We start from the raw sequence: 24,514 nt of genomic DNA, 5'->3' as shown, positions 1-24,514 counted from the left end.
TGTCACTGATAGGGGCAGTGTCTTCCAGAATTGGGCATCAGTTCTCGACTTCCGAATCACCTTGCTCACATTGTCCTCCAATAAATCTCCCATGTCATGGTATATGTTGACACCCAAGTAACGAAAAGTAGTCTGGGACCAGCCCAGACCCCGTCCATTTAGGACCTGGGGTGTTCCTTGTTGTAGTGGGTAAAGGAGGGATTTCTGCCAGTTTCTGTGGAGTACCGGCATGTCACCAAACTGCTCCAGCAGAGCCATTGCTCCTGGTAGCTCCGCGTTTGGGTCCCTAAGGAATATTAGCATGTCGTCTGCGTAGAGTGCAATTTTATTTGTCTGCTCCCCTATGGTGAGTCCCTCATAGTGCCTCCCCGTTCTAGCCATCTGTGCCAGTGGCTCGATTGCAATTGCAAAGAGCAAGGGCGATAGTGAGCATCCCTGTCTTGTGCCCTTTCCAATTTTATACGATCTCAATATTGTTTTGCCCGTACGGACTCACGCTGTGGGGGTTGAGTAGAGTAGCTTTGTCTACCTGAGGAACCCAGGGCCAAGACCCATCTGCCACATTACTATTACTAAGTAATCCCATCGGAGGCTATTGAATGCTTTTTCGATATCTACCACTATCACAGCTGGTGTATTAAGGGTTGGGGAGCCCAATTGCATTATTTTAATTAGTATCCTAATATTAGTAGCAGTGCTACGATTTGGAATGAAGCCTGTTTGGTCAGTATGAATCAATTGTTCCATATGGGGCAACAATCTTGTGGCAAGGGTGCAACTCAGTATTTTATAGTCCATGTTAAGCATGGATAGTGGGCGGTAGGAATGTACATCTGTTGGCTGGCGCCCCTGCTTTGGCAAGGGGACCACAATGGCTTCATTTGTGGATGGGCGTAGACTTCCGTTCTCAAGTGCCTCTTTGTAAAGATCACTCAATCGCGGTGCTAGGAGATCTACGTATGCTTTATAATCTTCCGCCGGTAGTCCGTCTGCCCCGGGTACCTTCCCTCTAGCCATCGCCTCCACTGCTGCCGTCACCTCCCGAGGAGTTGTCAATCCTCCCAGTGTCTATTGGTCATCCCTGCCCAGAGTAGAGAGCTGGGTGTTTACAAGGCTTCGCAACTGTTCGGGCCCCAGGGGTACTGCTGGAGGAGCGTACAAAGTCGAGTAGTATTCGGTGAAGCTAGTGTTAATCTTGGCCTGACTGCATAATCTCCCTCCTATCGGGTCCAACAGCTCTATCACCAGTGATTGCTGTCTTGGCGGAGCAGCGAGCTAGGACAGCAATGCCCCTGCTCTATCTCCTTCTGCATGCTGTCTGGTATTGTATTTCTTATAGTCAAAGCATCTAAGCTTTTCCAGAGCCACTGCTATTTTATTTCTAGTCTCAGATATGTTCGGGGCAAGTTCTGGTTTATCTGGTCTGTTACGTTCCAGGGTTCTCAGTTCTGACTTGTGTTTGTCAATTTCTCCCTTTAAGGATTTCCTGACCCCCATTACCTCCGATATGCAGAGACCCCTTACAGTCACTTTAAATGCTTCCAACTCTTGGGCTCGGGAGGATGTGGAGCCCTGGTTGTGCTCAAACTATTCTTTGACCCTGTCTCTGATATTTTGATGGAAGGTACTATCTTCCAGTGTTTCGGCACTGTGCCTCCAGTCTGGTATCTGGGGACATTCTCTTTTCCAATCTAATACGAGCAGTAGCGGGTTGTGGTCGTATATAGTACGGCAGAGATATTCTGCACTGCATACTGTACAGTTCACGTCAGGGTATGTTAAAAAAGCGTCCAGGCGGACATGCAGGTCATGCATGGGCGAGTAGAAAGAGTAGTCCCTCTCTTGTGGGTACAGGTGCCTCCAGGAGTCTATCAGGCCCCAGTCCCTTTGCCAATCGGTGAAACATTTGGCCGTCTTGATTATAGAGGAGTGCGCTAGAGGCGGGTGGGATCTATCCTTCTCGGTGTTTGCAATACAATTAAAGTCACCTCCCACGATTGTGGCCTGAGTTAAATGTGATCCCCACTTATGTGAAAGTGCATTTAGAAAGGTGTTTTGGTCTTGGTTAGGTGCATAAATACCCCCTAGGGTGACATCCTGCCTTCCCAGGCGACCTGTCACTAGTACGTATCGTCCCTCCCTATCTATAAGTGTGCTTGTTTTTTGGAATGGGACCCCAGGGCGGACCCACAGCAGGACCCCCGTGCATAAGCTGAGTATTCTGTGGCGTACACCTGTCCTCTCCATCTTTTCGATAGTGTTGTGACCTCCTTTCCTATGAGATGCATTTCTTGTAGGATAGCTATGTGTATGCCACAACTTTTGAGCTGGTTGCATACTTTATAACGCTTGTTCATGCTATTCAGTCCCCTGATGTTCCAGGTAAGGAGCTTATAGTCTAATGCCCTTTCCATAATCTATGGGGTGTATGATATGTGGGCTCTGACAATTCTAGGTGTCCATTTAGAATATGACAGTAGCCAGGGGTCTGGCCAGAGGGTCGTGTAGCCTGGAGCTGGATCACCTATTCTAAACTTATTAACTACTAACAAAGCAATTCTCTTCATATCCAAACTCCCTCTCCCCAGGACCGGATTTCTAACTTTCCCCGTCCAAACCTTCCCCAACTGGAAAAACATTGTGTGTGGGGGCTGAGGTGAGATCCGTGTGCTTAACCCATTGGCCGCCTCCCATACCTGGTTCACCCAGTGATATGCCCATCATCTCGGCTCCCCAGTGTTACTTGCAGTTCTGGATAGTGGCAACGCTGTGGATTCAGGTAGCCTGCAGTCTAGTTTTGTGTGTTGTGCTGGCTTTCCCGGGATCCAGCAAGTTTCACAATCCCATGACGGCAGGGATCTCCTGCAATGTTCCTGATCTGATGCATACTTCCTCGCTTGGTTTTCCCCGGGGCGTGAGGTAGAGTCATCTGTTCCTCAGATGATTTTGTCAGATGTTCCGGGGGTGATTCACGGCAGGTTCTCCATCGTATCTAGTGATGAACAGGAGGCACCATCGGATAGTGATTCCCGGTCTGAATGAAAGTCAGATGGGCGTGGGGAGCCCTCTTTCACCACCTCTTCCCTTTCTTGCAATGCCTGATTACGTGGCGGAGCTGCTCTCGTGAGGCGTCTCCCCTTCTTCCTGTGTGGTTCCTTTTGTGATTTTGTGGCTCTTTCCTGGCTTTCTTTCTCAGTCATCCCCGGAGTATCCAGCCATTCTTGCGGCCTGTTGCGGCGAGGTGAAGAAGAGGGTGTTGTTGTTTGTGATAATTTTTAGTTTAGCCGGGAACAGCATAGCGTATGGATCGTCCTCTGAGTCGCTGTTTGATTTCTATAAAGGTGGCTCTCTGTTTTTGGGTATCCCTTGTGAAATCCGGGAAGACCATTACCTTCTGATCACCCATCATGATCTCCCCTTTTTTCCTTGATTGGGATAGGATGAAGTCTCTGTCTTTAAAGTGTAACAGCTTTGCAATGACCGGGCGTGGCCTAGCCCCCGGGGAGGGGCCCTGGCCGGTACTCTGTAGGCTCTCTCTATTGCAAAGTACTGTGACAAGCCCTCTGGGGCCACCTCCCTGCGTATCCATTGTTCCAGGTACATTTCCATGTCTGGAGCTTCCTGTTCCACTTTCTCAGGTAGACCAACCAGGCGTAGATTACTTTTCCGTGCCCTATTTTCAGCATCTTATGCGCAGGCTTCTAGGGGGTCATTACAACCCTGGCGGACGGCGTTAAAGCGGTGGTAATACCGCAAGCAAGCCGGTGGGAAAAAAAGGGAATTATGACCGTTGCGGAAACCGCCAACAAAGACAGTCACTTTAACACTCCGACCGCCACAGTGGTACAGACAAGCAGCGCGGCGGTCACCACCAACAGACAGGCGGGAGACAAAGTACCGCCCACAGTATCAAACCTACCAATCCGCCACCTTTTCCGTGGCGGATTCACTGTGGATAAAAACACGGCGCAAATAGCCATTTCAATGTGAAAACGCTCATCTCAACACACTCCAGAAGGAAGGAGGGCACCATGGAGCCGGAACTCCAAATACTCCCTGCGATAGTCTTCCTGCTCCTCTACGATCATCAGCAACGCCGGCGCCGAAGACAACAGTGAGTACTGCACCTACGACATAGGGGAGGGGGGAGGCAAAAGTCAGGGACACACACATGCAACACCCCCACCCCCACCCTGACCCTCACCCACTACAACACACACACCAATGCATATCCAAACATCACAGTAACAACCCCCAACCCCCCTGAAAGAATGCAAAGACAAAAGGAAATAAGTTGAACCATTGTAATGTATCAAAATACAGTAAGCTAATATATACAGATATATATACACATTCAACAAAATATACATCATGATTAGTAGTGCAGGTATGCACCATTCAATGTCCGTGGACTACTGGGCCCAAAATGCATGGGCGAGGCCCACATCAGATACCTGACCAGAAACGGAGAGAACACTGCTGGGGCATCAGATCGAAATACAACAGGCACCTCAGGGGGAAGGGAAGGGCGGGCACCTCAGCCGGATGAAAGCACCACGCCAGATCCATGACGGGGCTCCATGCCCATTGATGTATCCTGGGGAGTGCAAAGCCACAGTCTCTCAAGTCTCTAAAGTGGGTGGTTTGCCCGCTGTACCATCATGGGGAGTGCAAAGCCACAGACTCACAAGTCTCTACAGTGGGTGGTTTGCCCACTGTACCATCCTGGGGAGTGCAAAGCCACAGTCTCTCAAGTCTCTACAGTGGGTGGTTTGCCCACTGTACCATCCTGGGGAGTGCAAAGCCACAGTGTCACAAGTCTTTTCAGTGGGTGGTTTGCCCACAGTACCATCCTGGGGAGTGCAAAGCCACAGTCTCACAAGTCTTTTCAGTGGGTGGTTTGCCCACTGTACCATCCTGGGGAGTGCAAAGCCACAGTCTCTCTAGTGGATGACAGTCTCCACTGGTTCTGGAGGGGGACTGGTGCCCAGAGTGCTTCATCCTGTCAAGGACTGAGGTAGTGGATGCTGTTCTCCACTGGTTCTGGAGGGGGACTGGTGCCCAGAGTGCTTCATCCTGTCAAGGACTGAGGTAGTGCATGCTGTTCTCCACTGGTTATGGAGGGGGACTGGTGCCCAGAGTGCTTCATCCTGTTAAGGACTGAGGTAGTGGATGCTGTTCTCCACTGGTTCTGGGGGGAGACTGATGCCCAGAGTGCATCACTCTCCCCGTGACGGTCCCAGTTCCGACACTGCCCCTGCCGAACATGGGCTACCGGTGCTTGAGTTGGCGGGCCTTGCCCTGTTCAGCAGTGCTTGCCATGGCGGTCTTTGCCCTGTTCAGCGGTGCTTGCCCTGTTCAGCGGTGCTTGACTTTGCAGTTTCTGACCTGTTCAGCGGTGCTTGCCATGACGGTCTTTGCCCTGTTCAGCGGTGCTTGACTTTGCAGTTTCTGACCTGTTCAGCGGTACTTGCCATGGCAGTCTTTGCCCTGTTCAGCGGTGCTTGCCCTGTTCAGCGTTGCTTGACTTTGCGGTCTCTGACCTGTGCAGCGGTGTTTGCCATGGCAGTCCCTCAATGCCCAGTGGGGCTGTGGCTGCCGGGGACCTCCTGGGCACTGACTCTGGCGGTGGTCTCCTGACCACTGACGATGGGACTGCCCTCTTGGGCACTGACTCTGGCAGTGGTCTCCTGACCAGTGACGATGGGACTGCCCTCCTGGGCACTGACTCTGACGGTGGCGTCCTGGCCAGTGACGATCGGGCTGGCGGTGGCCTCCTGGGCAGCGGGGATGATGGCGACCTTCTCCACCGTGCTGCTCTTCCCAGACTTTGGCGCTTTCTTCTGCACCTTCCCCACCTTGGAAGGAGTCACAGCTGAGTCAACACTCCCCCCGGGACCCTTGTGAGCGGCTTTGCCGGCTGGAGTCTTCCCCCTATCCCGTCGGGCACTGTCCAACTTCTGGTGCTTCACAGGGGGGGGACTGGCTGTGCTTTGGCTCCGTGTCACACTGGCTGCCCTGGTGCCCGGTGCAATCCACAAACCTCTAACAGGCACCACTGGTACCAGAGATTTTTTGGCTTAGGTGCTAGTACGGGACCTATGAATTGGAGGGGGGGTGGTGGGAAAGAGGTCAACGTTGCTCAGAAAAAGTTTCTGATGAACACTGGGACGGGTAGCTGGAGGGGGTCTGGGAGTGGAGGAAGAGGAAGTGGTTGTAGGAGGTGTAACTTTTGATGATTTGGGTGCAGGTGCATGTCCTGGAGGCTGTCGTGAGGTGGATGGATGTTGGGTGTGTGTGTGCCCGTGTTTGTGTACTTTGGGAGGGGGCGTCACAGACACACTGGGAGAGGACACAGGGGACGTGTAAATGGTAGTGGGGGTGGTGAGTGCAGGTGAGCGGGGTGTGGTGGTGGGTGTGCTGGTGCGAGTCCTAGTGGCTGTAGTGGTAGTGCATGCAGGTGAGAGTGTAGACAACACTGGGAGGGAGGAGGGAGATGACGAGGAGGGGGACACAGTGGAGGCAGTGGATGTTGCTGTGCCTGTATGTGGGTGATGCTTGTGTGAGTGCCTGTGGGATGTGTGGTGCCTATGTTTGCCTGAGCTTCCCTTGTGTGTTGACGTGTGTGCAGGCTGGTCTGATGGTGTGCTTGGGATAGGCAGAGGTACAGGGGATTTGGTCTGGGTGTAGGAAGTTGGAGGGGGGAGGCTAGAGACAGGGACAATGGCTGCCATCAGTGCTGAGGCCAGAGATTGCAGGGTTCGATGATGGGCAGCCTGACCAGAATGAATGCCCTCCAGGAATGCATTAGTGTGTTGCAACTCCCTTTCTACACCCTGGATGGCATTCACAATCGTAGACTGCCCAACAGTGAGTGACCTGAGGAGGTCAATGGCCTCCTCACTGAGGGCAGCAGAGTTGACAGGGGCAGGGGCTGAGGTGCCTGGGGCGAAGGTGATGCCCACCCTCCTGGTGAGCAGGCACGGGGCAAAGGCTGAGAGGCTGCTTGGAGGGCGGTGCTGGTAGGGGGGGTGGCGGCTGTACCTGTAGAAGTGGGGGACACAGATGTTGCTGCCACCACAAGGGAGCTCCCATCAGAGGACGAGTCCGTGTCGCTGGTTGCTGATCCGGTGACTGCTGTGAAGCTCCCCTCGCCCTCCGTCCCTCTGGTGTATTCTGAATCCATGGTGTGGCCCTCCAGGGCAATGTGGGATGCAGCCCCCTTGTGCTCCGGTGCCATGGTACCTCCGCCTGATGATGCTGATGCACACAAGAACAGGGAGAGCACAAAAAGTGGGGGGGAACGACAGAAGAAAGACAGGTTGAGTGCTTGGCTTACTGCTACCGTTGGTGAACAATACAGACACAGCAGCTCCCTGCACTACGCCGTGCTGTTGGGCTCTACAGATGCAGTTCCTGGGATATGGCCAACATGGCTATGGTGGACATCTGCACACATAGATGGCACAGGGACATGTATACCTGTACTTGGCACTCTACAGAGGTGGGATGGAGTGGCACATGGCCTGCATTACGGAGGGGCCTAGCCTACGGAACTCGCCCTGGCCTAGGGAAACCCACAGCCCTCCTCCCCCACCCAGACCCCTCCACTGTGCGCAAAGTCCGCTGCATGAGAGTGTACTCACCCCCTTGTGTCTGCTGTGATGCCCTCAAGCGCCCATCCAACTCAGGGTAGGCCACCGCCAGGATCCGGAACATCAGGGGGGCCATGGTGCGACGGGTACCCCTCTTATGTTGGGAGGCCATCCCCAGCTGAACCTCCGCCGTCTTCTTGCTCCAGCGGCAAATGTCCTCACATCTTTTACGGCAGTGGGTGCTCCGTCTCTGGTGGACCCCCAGGGTCCGGACATCCTTGGCAATGGCACGCCAAATATCCTTCTTCTGGTGGGCGCTGACCTACATGACATGTACAGGGGAAGAAGAGAAGTCATTACCAACTGCACCGTCGAAGTGAGTGGCCCACATCCCTACCCTTGCCATGTGGCACATGGATTCACAGTCCTTCATGCTCGCAGAACTCTGCCCCCTTCCTTCTTACAACCAGCCCTCTCTACCCAGGCATAGCCCATACAACTTGCACCCTATGTACTCACCTGTTGGTCTGAAGGACCGTAGAGTAGCGTGTACTGGGGGAGGACCCCATCCACGAGCTTCTCCAACTCCTGTGCAGTGAAGGCAGGGGCCCTTTCCCCAGATGCACGTGCAATTGTCTCTTCCAGACCGAGGTCACAGCAGCACTTGCAGTATAGGTCCTCTCCTGTCGAAGATCAGGTATCGAGTGATTCAACAGATAGAAAATAGCGGTGACGTCCGCGGCGGTGACGTCCGCGGTGGTGCGTATCATCACTGCCGGCGCACTTCGTCATTGGCTCCTGGGACCCATAGGGTCCAATGTTAACCAATGCAGCATTGCGCAGCGGTCTTCGACCGCCTACCGCAATGGTGTACAACGCCAGCGCAGTTACCTCACATCCCATTGTCCCAGTTTAGAGGTCAGGCAGCTGCCATTTCAGGGGCCCACATGGCTTCATTTTCAACTGCGTCACACATACCTAGGCCTGGACTCAACATACATACAGACAACTTTTTGGACCATGTTTTGTGTTCTGTGTAGCTGTGGGTACATACCTCTAAGTTGCTTGACTCTGTGGTCGCTTTTGTCCTTCCTAGGCACCGTCAGCTGGGATATGTGAGGAGATGGCAGAATCCTCTGGTGTACCGACCGCTGGTGGACCTGTTGACAATGTAGGAGCGACATTTAATCATCAACTACAGGTTTGACCGTGCCACAATCCAGGAACTGTGTAGCCAGTTGGAGCCAGACCTGAAGTCAGCAACCCGCCATCCCACAGTAATCCCCCCTCAAGTGCAGGTGCTATCAGTGCTCCATTTCCTTGCAAGTGGGTCATTTCAAACAACAGTGGCCATGACATCAGGGATGTCCCAGCATATGTTTTCAGAGTGTTGTCTGCCCTGCTGAAACACATGAGGAGCTACATCGTTTTCCCTCAGGTGGAGGATTTGGCTACTGTTAAAGGTGACTTCCATGCCCTTGGACATATCCCTAACAGCATAGGTGCCATTGATGGTACCCATGTAGCTCTGGTCCCCCCCCACAGGAGTGAACAGGTGTACAGGAACCGGAAGAGGTATCATTCAATGAATGTACAGATGGTGGTGTTTGGCAGACCAGTACATCTCCCAGATAAATGCTATGTTCCCTGGCTCTGTGCATGACTCATACATCCTGCGGAATAGCAGCACCCACTATGTGATTGGTCAACTCCAGAGGCACCGGGTGTGGCTATTAGGGGACTCCGGTTACCCCAACCTGTCATGGCTATTGACCCCAGTGAGGAATCCCAGGACAAGGGCAGAGGAAGGCTACAATGAGGCCTATGGGCGGACTAGGAGGGTGATCGAACGCACCTTCGGCCTCCTGAAGGCCAGGTTCAGGTGCCTCCATATGACAGGTGGTTCCCTATTCTACTCACCAAGGAAGGTGTGCCAGATCATCATCGCCTGCTGTATGCTTCACAATCTTGCTTTGCGACGCCAGATGCCTTTTCTGCAGGAGGATGGTCCAGATGACGCTGTTGTGGCAGCTGTGGAGCCTGTGGACAGTGATGAGGAGGAAGCAGAGGAAGAAGGCATTGACAACAGGGACTCAGTCATACAGCAATATTTCCAGTGACACACAGGTGAGAACACTTTCTTGACTGCTACAAGTACTTTCACACTTCTACCTCTATCGTGTCTGTCAATTTCAACCAGTATTTCGTAACTGAGTTGTACATTTCCATTACGGTTTCACAGGTGTGGCTACCAACGTGTGTCATCTGCTTGCATCCTTCATGAACTTGTGATGTGTGACATAGTTATGTTGACATTACTTTTGAGAACGGATTTTGTCACTGTCATAGCTAATACACTTTTTCTAAATCAAAAGGTTTTAGCACATCCAAGGTAGGGGGGGAACTCTCAGGCGCCCTGTGGCGGCCCGGGGCAGCGCCGTGGGGCCAGCGCACCCCGTTCGCACAGGTGCGCACTTGCCCTGCTGCTCCTGATACTCCTTTCGGGCTTTGACAGTGCAGGTGTGAGGTCCGGGGTGCACTCCCCAAATCGAAAAGAGGGAGGGGGGTCACCACTTCCCCGCTTACCGCTTCACTTCATCTCCAGTTTTAAACGCAGGGCCCGGGGTCAGCAGCCCCCGCCGCTTTTCCCGTGCAGGTCTGGTGAGCCCCTTTGTCTGTTCCCCCTCACGCGTCCAGGGTCGGGGGGGTTAACTCTCCACACCTTGAAGTCTCGGTAAGGGTCCAGGGCAGAGCTACGGAGCTGGTGCCCCCTCCAACTCGAAGCGCGTGCTCGCCCCGCTGCCTCTGATGCCTCGTCCAGGCCTTGGCGGCTCAAGTGCGAGGTCGGAGCAACTCCCTTCTGCCGCCAGCAGTGCGTTCCCGCGCGAGAGCAGCTCCTCCCATCCAGAGCCAGACCTCACTCACTGCGCACCTCGGGAGCTGCCATTTTGTCAGGCGGCCTCGTCCCGCAGCCCAGGTCGACCGCGCCGCCATGTTTGTTCAAACTCCCCGCCACATGACCACAGACTGCCACTGGGGTTCCTCCACTCACTTACGTATTTCTGGCGAGAGCCAGGGTTCAGGGCGATAGGATAGGCGCACAAAGGTTGAGGCCGCCTGGCGCTCCGTTTTACGCATGCTGCTCCTTCGGCCTCAGGCCACGCCCCCGGTAGGGTTATGGTTTAGGTGGTTTTTAGGGTGGCTGGAAGGATTTAAAATGAGGGATTAAAGGAAAGAAATGTACATTGCAGGAATGACATACTAGAGAAGATTGGAGGTGGTGGTCAATCATGAACTAGCTTGCTCATTCATGAACCAGCCCAGTGCAGAAAACCACTGGATTAGGAAAGGAATCACCTCATCTAAATTGGAGATGACATGGAAGATAATCATCTTCAGCATGGATTTCACCAACCTGTTGCTGATAGGAGCTTCTGGTGGTAGGAAACAGTTAAGAAGCAAATCACTCCGGTTGGAATGTGCTTTTATAACTGAAAAACAGGACCTGTTTCAATTTGTACATAAAATTGGAAAACATGGAGCCATCATGGTTATAGCAAGAGTCGTACACTGTAAAGCAATATTCAACTTTGTTTTAAACTGATAACAGCCTTCAGGGTCTTTTACAAATATGAAGGAGGGCCTCCAAGTCACTTGGGTAGTATGGCCTGAGTCCCTTTCCTCCCAGGAAAATCGTGCTTATGGTATCTGGAGTATACAGCTGCAAATGTGGACCATAAAGGGCTTGTGCAGAAATGGCACAATCACTTTAACAATAACACCTTCCCAGTAGTCAAGATGGTAAGAGCACTTTAGCAATAACAACTTACAAACGGCCAGCATGTCTAATGGCCTAATCGAATTGGAGGCTTCTATCTCAAGAATAAAATAACAGAAACGCCATTGATGTGCAGAAAAAGATATCTCCCTGCAAGCTGGATGCGTTTGTGGCTATTCCTGTCCATCACCTACATGCCATTCCCCTCCAGGAAATACGGAAGTTGGAAGGCTGAACCTAATTAAGGGGGACTTTTTGATTTGCATAGACTGGAGGCCTGGTGAAGAATGGCCCGCAAGTCATAGGTTTCAGACTAAGGATTCAGATATCGCTCTGTCATCAGAAAACTAGCTATTGTCTTACGTATAAATGAAGCTGTAGGAGACCTGTTGATTTATGGTAGAGCTCACACTTCATCAAACACTAAGTGAGAACCTTAAGCCACTGTTTTATTGCAATTACTTAATTTTCACAACTTCACTGTAAGCAATCTTACACAGTACTCTCTGGTTTTAAGTCATAATGTCGAAAGGTAGTTTTCAGTTTGCTTTGCTGATACCATATATGCAAACATCTGGTAGTAATTGTATTGCTGCACCGTTTATTATTGTTTTCTTTTAAAGGGGCGGGGCCACGGGGGTGTTCAGCAGTGATGGGGCATTCAAAGCACTCCCCCTCTCAGCGCATGTGTGTTTGGCCGGCTGTCTCGGGCCGGCCAAACACACTTGCGCAGTAGGCTCTCTCTATCCCAGCAACACAGTTGGTGGGCTGGAGAGACCCTGCACAGACTCCCAGTCTGCCTAGGAGCACCCTGGCTGGGTGCTGCCAACCAAAACTGACGCTGCTCTGAGCAGCATCAGGATTGGCTGCAGGGCAGGCTGGGAGCCTGCGCCTGCCTGCAGCAGAGGAGCTGCGAGGTGTGGAGAAAGTAAGTGTTCTTTTTTATTTAATAAATTAAATATTTTTTTCTCCCACTTATTCCCACCCCGCGCGCTGCCCCAACCCCTTACACCACCATTTAATGTGGACATCTCTTGTGACAGGATTGCATAACTAAAGAGCAGGACCAAAGTTCACCACAGAGATGCATTTCTGACTCCTGCAGTGCAGTGCTCCCCTTTCTTTCTGTAGATGCTGCATACTAGTAAGTGCAGAAGAACATCGTTAATGTACATGAAGAATTGCTGTGCCACAAAAGGGTCCAGAAGATAGCGTTGCAGCAGATATGCTAAAATGAGAATATTCTAATGATTTGCGTCTACATACTAATGAGAAAAACGATATTGAAAACTAATAAATGAAAATAACATGTAATGTGCAAAATGTGCCCACGGGGAGTGGTCACCATCTGTGTTAACAGTACTAAATAATGTGAAATGTTTAAAATGTTGTATTAATATATCATAATTGATGGTATAATCTATGTTTGTAATGCCATATGTTCTTAAGTTAGCCAGAGGACTGGTCGGCGCTGGGCCTTGCTTGTTTAAGTGTGGATACGCGATGAGAAGCCATGGACTTCAACTGGAGAAAAGGACCTTGAACTGTACAGAGTTCAGCAACAAGCTCTGCTAGAGAAATCTGCAAACTCACCAGCAGACAGGAGACGATCAGAACAAATTGATACAATTATGTGTAGAGTAGGCTAAATGTACTTTCCCAGGACTTGAACAATGGAGCTACTGACTAAGAGCTGGGGGCAACAATTTTGTTACCTGAAGAACCAGACGATGTTGTCATCGACAGAAGAACCTATCATGTTAATGGAACTTGACTCTCAAAATAACGTAGACAAGTAGTAAACACAAATTACAGGTTAGAGTCATAACCCTTGATAAGACTGACTAATTGGAAAATTGTGGGATGGACTGAAAGATCCTAATAAAAAGTAATGACATGAGTGGAAAAATTAGAACGGAGAGGCTAAAGTTGATGATGTCAGGAGACGCTGTCCGAAGTGCTGAAACCTGGGCTTGCTTTCCATGAGCCTGAGCCCTGCTGATGACTGATGACTTGGAGACGAAGACTGACTCGTTGCTGATCTATCTTGTATAGGTAGCTATAACTTGACTGACTAATGAATGCTTTTTCTTTCTAGGTACCAACTGCGCTGTTTCAAATGTTTTTCTATCTTAGTTAGATTTATTTCCAATTAATGATTTTTGACTAAATTGTTTTTGCATGAAGACCCACATGCTGATGCTAATTAGAGATAGGTAGGCAGACAAGGGTGACTAATGGTGACTTTGACTTGGACTGACTGACTTATATTGCTGAATTATTCAATTGCTCATGAATTGCTATGCTCCGTTTAACGTTGGTTGCATATTAATAAAATCTTGAAAATTCATTGCTCATGTTGCTAATAAAGGTTTGGTAATTATGAATTTGAGTTGAATAAAAGGGTATTTCATTAGTATTGTAACTAATAGGGAATAAAACAAACTAACTAACATATGAGTGGTGGTGGTTTCTTATTAGACTAGTTAATGGTTTTGCATGTTGACTAGAAAATTATTGTTTGTGTATCTTACTTGCTATACTTGTCTAGGATACCCTATGCGATCCAAAAGATTCATCGACCTATACGCGTCCCCTTGTAAGTTTACTTACTAAGGACAAGGCACGCTAGCAGTTTTTGGTAGCAGCTTGATGGTTAGTTCCCTTAGGGAACTAGTTAAGGGCGAGTAAAGGTTGTGGTGGTAGTTTAAAATTGAGTATAGTTGTTTTGATTGTATGAGGTTTGAATTTTGTTTTTTTAAAGTGTCAATGGTAGCAAGGATAATGTCCCCTTAAGCCCAGAAATGACTTTCCCAGATCCGTTATCCTGTAGGTAAGGTTGAATATGTTCTCGGTGTATTTTGAAATAGTACGAGAGTAGTAGAATTGCGCTTGCCTAAGCTCAAGCAGACCGCAGGTGAATTATGATGTATGTGAGGCAAAAGATAGGGAGTTTGCGTACTCCAATTTAGGGTTAGTAGGAGTGTGCGTACTCCAAAAGGTATGAGAGTAGGGAAGTCGTCGAACTTCATTTGTGTGTGGCGCTTTGTGCTCAAAAATTGTCCACATGGTTGTTGATGATGTACAGACACTGTGTGGTCTAAGACTCCGGAATATATTGACAAGTGTAGGAGACACTTGGGTATATGTTGTAACCTGTCTGGTTTAGTAGGTTGATCGGGCGTAGTCAACATGTCTGAGTCAATGTTGGATGAATAAAAGAAGCTTCAACTGAATTTGGCGAGTCCTATGTGCACCAGGTCAGACCCAAAGATCAGCTGAGAGTAAAATTTGTGGGTCGAATATTACTTGCGGATGTAGGGGACTGAGAAGGAAGAATAGCTAAGGTCCCAGAGAGTGCCTTTTAGTGAAAATCTATAAGGTGCCTGAAGCGATTGTGTCCCTTACTGTAGTAAACCAGCTGATTTGTTTTAGTTATTATTTGGTGAAGACGCTCGCAAATTAATCGCATTAGTTGAATGAATTTGAGTTGGGGGAGGCAAAGCAACAAAACTAATAAAGGTTTGGTAATTATGAATTTGAGTTGAATAAAAGGGTATTTGATTAGTATTGTAACTAATAGGGAATAAAACGAACTAGCTTTCATATCGTATGAGTGGTGGTGGTTTCTTATTAGGCTAGTTTATGGTTTTGCATGTTGACTAGAAAATTATTGTTTGTGGATGTATCTTACTCGCTATACTTCACTGAGATACCCTATGCGATCCAAAAGATTCATCGACCCATATGCGCCCTCTTGTAAGTTTACTTACTAAGGACAAGGTGCGCTAGCAATAGTGATACCTGAAGTGGAGAGAGGAGGGCACTGTCCACAGGCCTGCTCACAGCAGGGCACTGTCCAGCCGACTTCCTGTGCACAAGAAGGACGTTTTCTTTGCCCCTCAAAATGACCGAGGCAGCTCACACAGTATTAAGCAAAAAGTTAGTTTAATTTATTGAAATAAACTGCCTTTACATTTGAGTGAACATAGTTTTATCGTAAAAAGGTGCTGGACTTCAGAAGGTGAATGAGCAATAAAAATACCTTTTTATCTCGTTACAATTTCTGCATGTTCAAATAAAGAGGTTAAATGTCAGGTGCTGTCTGCTGCTTATTCATTTAATGTTATGATGCTCTTTCTCTGACTGCAAAGTGATAGGATTTGGTAAAGTGAACTGTGTGAGAATCCTGCTGCTGTACAGGCAAGGCCACTGGAATTATTTGTCAGGGAAGGCCCAAATTATGAATAAGCTTACCTAAATTATGAAGCAAGAAAACACAAATTATGCTGATTAGTGGGGCATATTTTGGGATAGTATAGGACTCTCCAGGCAAAGGTTTCAATCTATTAGTACCAGTTCCACATCCAAATGCAGCTTTAAGTAACTGAAAGTTGAACAGTCAATCTTTGCAAAGGACCTTCCACTATGCAGCATCAGATGTTGCAGTGTTTTTAATAACCTTTGATTCGTTTGAGCTAGAAACAAAAATGTTTGTTAACATTTGTAGATTCTGCAGCAAATGATGGATTATGAAGCAAATACGCGAATTCATAATTATGTGCCACAACTGCAAAATCACATAATTTCAGTGATACTGTGTACAGGAAGTGCAAAAAGAAAGACTGCAGGACGTTAGTCTGTTTCTAGTACACAAAAATTGTAAATATCTGTGTGATGGAAACAAATATTTTAATAGGACCAAAATAAATCTCAGTGATGCACAAATGATAAATGTTGTATTGTGGTCTGTTGCAGCATTTGTATAGCACTTACTACCACTTTGGTAGCACTGAAGCACTTACGTACATGTGCAGAAAATTATGCCATATATAATGTGGTGTGTGGTTGAAGGGTGTTTTCTTTGTTTTATGAACCTATGTGGGAAGTGTTTCCATATTATGTGTGATGACCACCGATAGAGTTACGGGGCGCAGTGCGTAGCAGTGGTGGATGATGAGATGTGGAAGACACAGACATGCAATTTATGGTTTTTCAGTACACCTGAATAGCTTTGCAGGTCCCTCTCTTGTATTTTTTATGATTAGATTCTGCTTAGCTGATAACTGCACTGGGATGTCAGATCAAAAATGTGTTTAGTTGTCGGCCTGAGTTGGCTTGGTGGGAGGGTCAGAGAAGTGAGGGATCTGATGGGATATGCATTGTTACTATCACCCCATATCTGAAAGTCATTGTGAGATGTAAAAAGACAGCCATAGTATATAGATATTTGGAACCTCCTGTCCTGATTAAATTAAAGTCTTCCGATTGACAAACTGTGTGTAACAGATCTCTTCAGTTTTTCCATGCTTGTTAATTTTGCGATATCTTATTTATTGATTGCACAATACTGGTGATGGTCAACCTTTGCAGCAGATATGTGTTATATGAATATAAGAGGTATGAATTACAGTTGGCTGGTAACCACCGAGCATTATAAAATTAGCATGGATCAGAAATGTCGATTATTAAATTACATATTTATATAAGTCTCTGCAAATCATAGGTCAGCACTTAATTTACCTGCATGTGAAAAGTAGTTTACTGGTTGGTTGTTCCCAATCTGTGGCTTGTAAGATGCAGATTGAGCTAAGGGTGTGACTATCATTTTTACCCGAACGTGTTGTGATGCAGCTGTTTGAAAATTGACAGGTTTTCAGCTGTCCAACTGTCTTTTGAAAAGTAAATGCTCCTGAATGTTTTGAATCCTGGCCAGGCAGTTGGTTCCAGAGCTGGGCGGCTTGAAAGAGCAGTGTCTCCTATGGATTTCTTATGGTAAGGTGATATGAAGATAAGTGGTGCAAGCCTGGAGTGTAATTACCTGTTTTGTTTCCATTGCTGAATATAGTATGTGTGAAATAATGGTCCTTTTCCTTGAAGGTTCTGTCGAAAATGCACAGTGCCTTGGGCATTGCCTTCCTTGCTGTAGGTAGCCAGTGAAGTGATTGCAAGGCTGAATCCGTGTATTCCCTGGGGTGAAGGCGGAGAACAGGTTTTGTAGCAGTATTTTGGATGAGTTGCATTTTTAACATGTACTATAAAATATAGGTATGAATCCATAGTTACTCCTAGGTTTTTGACTCCTACCAACCTATTTGGAGGGGCCTCATGAACCTAAGGCCATTTGGTGGTAGGCTGGTATTTTTTCACATGCCAGTAGATCATAAACTCTGACTTTGAAGTTTTGAGCTTTAGATTTTGATTCACCATCCATGTGTTTGTGGCCTGAAGACAGTCATCAAGTTTTTAAATTGTAGAGGTCTTCCAAACCATCCATTTTAAATGATTTGGGTGTCATCTGCATAGTTGTAATAGATGAGGCTGAATGCTTTAGTCAGGTTGGGAAGGGGGGTTAAGTAGATGTTGGTTAATAGAGGGGAAATTATAAACCCGTGAGGGACCTTACAGTGTTGTGCGTGAGGAGCTGAAGTGAAAGGTGGTACCAACAATAGTTCACAGTCAAAGCTGAGAGGCTGAAAATGTAATGGGCATCAGCAGAACTACCTTCTCACATTTCACATTTGGTATGACAAAAAAAAAATTGCTGTGTGAAAAAGATTGCACAACCATAAACAACATTCAGACCCTCATTACAAGTTGGTAGTCTTTTGGTAAGACCCCCGAAGTTGCGGGTGCCAAAGACCGCCAGTGTTGGCGGTATTCTGCCCACCGATTTAGGAGTCCACAATGAGGCCTGCCAAAATCCAGTCACAAATCCGACACTGTCAGGACAACCAAGGACGGGATAGAGGCGGTCCTACCACCAGCACCGCCAAACTGAACAGTTTCTGCCCTCCAGATTACAACCCACAAATCAGCACAGCAGCGGAAAACCATTGGCGGTGAGAACCGCCGCAGTCAAAAACTCACCTCCACCCCATTGGACAATACGAATTCCCCACACCCGAGTCACATGCACTCACCACATACACTACTTATTGCACTATATATCACCCCTCCCAGCCCCCTACAATCCTTTGCAACCACAACTACCAACATAGTCAGCGAGGAGCACACCAACGGAGGACCCTGCACGTTGATACAAATAGGCACCATCGCTCTTTACACGCATCACACACCACACAACTGTACCAGCAATACAATACACACATCACCATTGCACACAAACACCAGATACCACCAGATACAACCAGCACACACAACCAAACATCTGACACACCACCAACCACCCTACACTGCACCCTTGCACACAACACACACCACCACCCACAACACAACCACTGTGTCACGTCAAAAGCACCCACAATTCAAAGACGATGAGCTGAGGGTCACGGACAATTGAAATCGTCAAGATAGAGCCACAACTGTTTGGAACACAGGTCCAGCAAACATCCATAGCCAGGAAAATGGAGCTATGGCAGAGAATTGTCGACAGGGTGAACTCAGTGGGCAACTGTTGAATGTGGCCTCTCTGCAAAGTTACCCTCACACTTCTTGCCTTCCTCCTTTTCTTTTTCTGACTTTATTTTTGCTGGCCTTAGGACTCTGCGCACTTTACCACTGCTACTCAGTGCTAAAGTGCATATGCTCTCTCCCTAAAACATGGTAACATTTGTTCATACCCAATTGGCATATTTGATCTACTTGTAAGCCCCTAGTAAAGTGCACTACATGTGCCCAGGGCCTTTAGATTGAATGTTACTCGGGGGCCTGCAGCACTGGTTGTGCCACCCACCTAAGTAGCCCTTTAACCATGTCTCAGGTCTGCCATTGCAAGGCAGTTTCACTCCCACTTTGACTTGGCATTTAACAGTACTTGCCAAGCCCTAAACTCCCCTTTTTCTACAAATATGTCACCCATAAGGTAGTCCCTCGGTAACACAAAGAGCAGGGTGCTGTGTAGATAAAACGCAGGACATATACCTGTGTGTTTTATATGTCCTGGTGGTGAAAAACTCTTAAATTTGTTTTCTACTACTGTGAGGCCTGCTACTTTCGTAGGCTAACATCAGGGCTACCCTCATATACTGTTTGAGTGATAGATTCTGGTCAGAAAGGGGTAAATAGGTCATGTTTACTATGGCCAGATAGTAACAGAAAATCCTGCTTATTGGTGAAGTTGGATTTGATATTACTATTTGAGGAATGGCACTTTTAGAAAGCTAGCATTTCTCTGCACCTAAAATCCATCTGTGTCTTACAGCCTGTCTCCAATCCATGTCTGGGCTGGGCTGGTTGACAGCTCCCTTGTGCATTTCACCAAGACAACCAAAAACACAGGATGCTCAGTCATACCTGCACACATCTGCATACTGAATGGGTCTTCCTGGGCTGGAAGGGTGGAGGGGCTTGACACTTACATTTCAAAGGCTAGTGGCCTGCCCTCACACAAAAGACTGCCACACCCCCTACTGGGACCCTGGCAGACAGACCTGTACTGAAAGGGTATCTTGTGCACTTCGAAACCACTCTTTGAAGTCTCCCCCACTTCAAAGGCATTTTTAGGTATAAACTGGGTCCCTGACCCTACCAACTCAGACACTTCCTGGGACAGACACTCTGAACGAGATCCTGCAACCTGCCAAAAGGAGCTTCCTGGCTGCCCAAAGGACTCACCTGGACTGCTTTGCTATGAAGGACGGTTGCCTTGCTATTGTCCTGCTGCCTTGCTGGTCTCTGGCTCTGCTGAGAAGTTCTCTCCAAGGGCTTGGATTGAGCTTGCCTCCTGTTCCTGAAGTATCAGGGCCAAAAAGACATCTTCTCTCAAAAGGAACTCCTTGTGTGGTGATAATCGATGCACATCCTGTGGGAAATGACGCACAGTCTGGCTTGTGGTGAAAGACTCACCGCATCACCAACCCAGAACGTCACAGCCCGGCTCTCCAAGTGGAGATCAACTCAGCGCCAGGGTTGCGACTGGAAATTTGATGCACAGCCCATCGGATTGACGCATCACTGAGCCAGAACGAAGCAGCTCAACAACCTGCGTGAGGAATCGACACAGCGCCGGCCGTCTGACAAAAACTCCGACGTATCGCCCATCGGATCGACACAGCACCTATGACTTTGTCCAGCAAGGCCAGAATTTCCATGCATCGTCCGTGGGCATCAAAAGACCCTGCATCACAAGGAGGATTCAAGCCTGCACGTCAGAATTCAACGCAAAGTCCTTGCCCCATGGAAAAGATTCAACATATCATCTGTGTGTGCCTAGAAACACGACGCACACCTTCCTTTTTCCACGCATCTCCTCCTCTGCGGTCTACGTGCGTGTTACTTTGTGCACACAAGAGACATTTGCTGCTTTTCAAAGACTTAATACTCTTCTTATCATTGCAAAAGTGATATTTCAACTTGTACTTATAAAATCTAGATCGTTTGATATTTTTCTAAGCCTGTCTGGTGTATTTTAATGGTGTTTTCACTGTGGTATTGCATGATTTATTGCACAAATACTTCACACATTGCCTTCTAATTTAAGCCTGACTGCTCAGTGCCAAGCTATCAGAGGGTGGGCACAGAATAATTTGGATTGTGTGTGATTTACCCTGACTAGGATTGTGGTCCCTACTTGGACAAGGGAGTATACCTCTGACAATTAGAGACCCCACTTCTCACAGCTACTAGCCACACACAAGGGAGGACATCCAGAAGAGGTGGAACAACGTACAGGGATAGGTGCATTTCATGGCATCACAACACCAAATTGCCGTACAGAAGAATGGCGGTGGGCAACCACCTCCTCCCCCGAGTTTGCAAAGTGGAAGGAGAAGGTCTTTGCAATACTGCATCCTGAGGGCCTGACTGGAATACCTGGAGGACTGGAGTCTGGCAAGTAACTATAACTCCCCTAGCACCAAGTACTACTCCCTAACATGCTTCCACATGACCCTATCACTCCCCAGCTCACCCAATCTACCACTCCAGCTCACACCCAATCACCTCACACACCTCCCCTGCATGCCACACGACCACCCAGCCACAATGCCAACACATTTCCTCCCAAGTGCATGGATAGCACTGCCAACTACAATCACTACAAATCCCACAATGCACCAGCCCATCTACGAATAAACCTGCTATGTCCACTGCACAGTGCAACTCCTGCATGCATAATTATTGCACCTGCCACACCAACTGGATGCTTCGACTGGGGACCAACACATGGCAATGACAGAAATGCAATCCCCATTTTTCAAACCCTAGTGGAACAAGGAACCTACCCCATATCCACTATCCACAAACAATGCCTGCAGTGCTGCATCTGTCATTGTCAAGCCACTGTATGCATCAGACAAAGAGACAACCAATCACACCTCAACCAGGCAACACGCTTCTACTTCATTCACAGGTACCTCTGTCACTGCCACCATGAAGACGGTGCCAGAGAATGCCAGCCATCCCCAGTATGAAGGTCCCAGTGATGACTACACCTCAGGATGTCTGGACATTGATAACTTACCTGGCCCATCAGGGACACCTGGCCAGTCTACCACTCCCAGCCTCACCTTGCTCACATCCAACTCCCCCTACCTGGTAGCAATAACAGCATAGCCAAGCCCTCATACCCAAACCTGTGTCACAAGGACAGGTCAATCAGCAGTGTGCCCCACAGTCAGACCAGAGTAAATCCCTTACACCCAAGACAATGAAGGTCCTGGTGACACTGGGAGTGGGCACACCATGCCAGTGGCACAGGTACAGGTGGCCAGGGGGCGTGGGAGAGCACCTGTGTGCCAGAGGAGGGGGTAGCCAAGGGAGCCAACTGACCAGGAATCCATCTCCCAAGGCCTGGGAGCATACCAGCAATCCCAGGACAAGATTGGCCAAATACTTGCCATCTTGGGGGAAAATCACCAGGAGGCCATGCAGGAGTTGCAGGCCCTTAATGCTTGCATGGCCACCATTGCAGGGGTGCTCAGTGACCTTCCCAACACCCTGCGTCCCAGCTCCAACCAGCAGCAGGCCCCTTCCACTGGCAACCCCTTATCTGAGCCATCTACATCAGCAACAGCCTGTGGTCTGAAGGCCGTAACAGGGGAGCCACAGCTCACTGACGCCTCTCTCTGTAGCTGAGGAACCCCCCACAAACGTCATCGTCCATCCAGGTATCCGGCTGAAGCAGATGTCAAGACCAATCCCACTGCCAGGAAGTGACCCTCTCCTGAACATCCTACCTTATGTGCCACTGACATACCTTGTTGACTGTTCAATGTAATTTTCTCGATTTTACCTATGGCCCTTGGACGCTGGACCTGTACTACCTACAACTAGGCCATCCACTCTGATGATTTCATCCACCATGACCCCACTTATCAACTATTGGGCACAATATGCACAATAAACACTGTAGATCATAGCAAATATATTTATGTCTTTATTGAGTGTTGTTATAATGTGCGTTCTGCTAAATGTCATGTGTAGTAATACCCCTCAACCAACAACCAGTGCAAATTACAGCAGGGGGAGGCATCCTCTGCAGGGTACCTTCTTCTTCAGAGATGTCACAATAGTCAGGTGAACGAGAATCAGCAGTCCAGCCACACACAGAGTAGATCCAGTAATCAAATCTGAAGAAAGCACAACACAGGTATACAAATCAGGATGTGAGGCATAGGGGCACACTAAGCACATATGCAGTCCATCACTGTGGTGGCCATTGTGGATTTGCAAGGCAACAGCCCACACATAGGAATGGGTAAATGGTACATCTGCACTGATGTATATAGCCAGGAGGGGCATTGTCATTAATCGAAGTGCAAGTATATCACCTGCTACAACAGACACAGCATACCTGTATGTCACTGGAAGTGCTGATTGATCAGCTCCACCTAGAGTGTGCTGCACCATCCTCATCTGCCTCCTCATCACTTTCCATGTCACCATCACCACCCCCTTGTCCAGTGGCCACCTCCTCATCTGAAGGGATGTAAGGGCGTAGGGCCAGATTGTGGAGTATGCAGCAGGCAACTATGATCTGGCACACCTTTTGGGGACTGTAGAGGAGGGCACCTCCAGAGACGTGGAGACACCCGAATTATGCCTTAAGTAGGCCAAAAGTCCTTTCAATCACACGCCTTGTCCTGCCGTGGGCCTCATTGTAACGTTTCTCGGCATCCATGGCATGGAACATCACTTGTGTTAAAAGCCAGGGCAGGTTAGGATAGCTTGAGCCACCTATACGAATAAAGGCAGGACATGTTACAAACCATGTGTTGACAGGTGCTACAACAGAGACACACATCCATATTGATACCTACCAATGAGCCAAGCCCTCTCTCTCTCAGTAGATGTGCCATCATCTGTGGGACATTGTTGTTCCTCATTATGTAGGTATCATGCACAGGTACCAGCAACTTGGCAGTCACTTGGGAGACGTACTGGTCTGCCAAACACACCACCTGCACTTTAAGAGAGTGAAAGTTTTTTCCGGTTACTATATACTTGTTTCTTTACAGTGGGAGGAACCAAAGCAATATGGGTGCCATCAATTGCTCCTATGGCATGAGAAATGTGTCCAAAGTCATAGAAGTCTGTCTTTACAGTGGCCAAATAAGCAGTTTGTGGAAACCTGATGTAGCTGTCCATGTGTTTTAGGAAAGCAGACAGTACATCCTTCAAAATGAAACTGAAGATAGGCTGTGACATCCTTGCAGTCAAGCCCACTGAGACCTGAAAGGGCCCTCTGGCAAAGAAGTGTAGTCCCGTCAAGATTTGTACTGTGTAAGGGATGGCATAGGGATTGTGGACGACAGGCAGTAGATTTGGCTCCAACTGGGTACAGAGCTCCATGATGGTAACACAATTCAGATGATAGGTCTGGACGATGTGTCTCTCTTCCAAGGTAACGAGGTCAACTAACAGATGGAACACCGGTGCATTTCTCATTTTCCACATTATATGGTATCTAGGATGGAGAGGAGGGAATGTAGAATTTGATTAGCACTCCACACATGTTAGCTGAATAAAATGTTGTGCTGCACACCAAACTATGCATACATGCCTGCACAGGGGACACACACTACATTGTGTATGCAGGAGGGCCATTTCTACCATCCGTGATGGCCATTGTTGGCCCTGTACATTGTTTGGGCCACACAACACATGAGAGATGTCCCATGCTGTGTGCACATTTCGGTCCTGCATGGGCCATGTATGTACATGTTACAGTGATCTATGG

Source organism: Pleurodeles waltl, chromosome 8, assembly GCF_031143425.1.
Source record: "Pleurodeles waltl isolate 20211129_DDA chromosome 8, aPleWal1.hap1.20221129, whole genome shotgun sequence".
Taxonomy (NCBI): domain Eukaryota; kingdom Metazoa; phylum Chordata; class Amphibia; order Caudata; family Salamandridae; genus Pleurodeles; species Pleurodeles waltl.
This window is presented reverse-complemented; position numbering follows the sequence as displayed.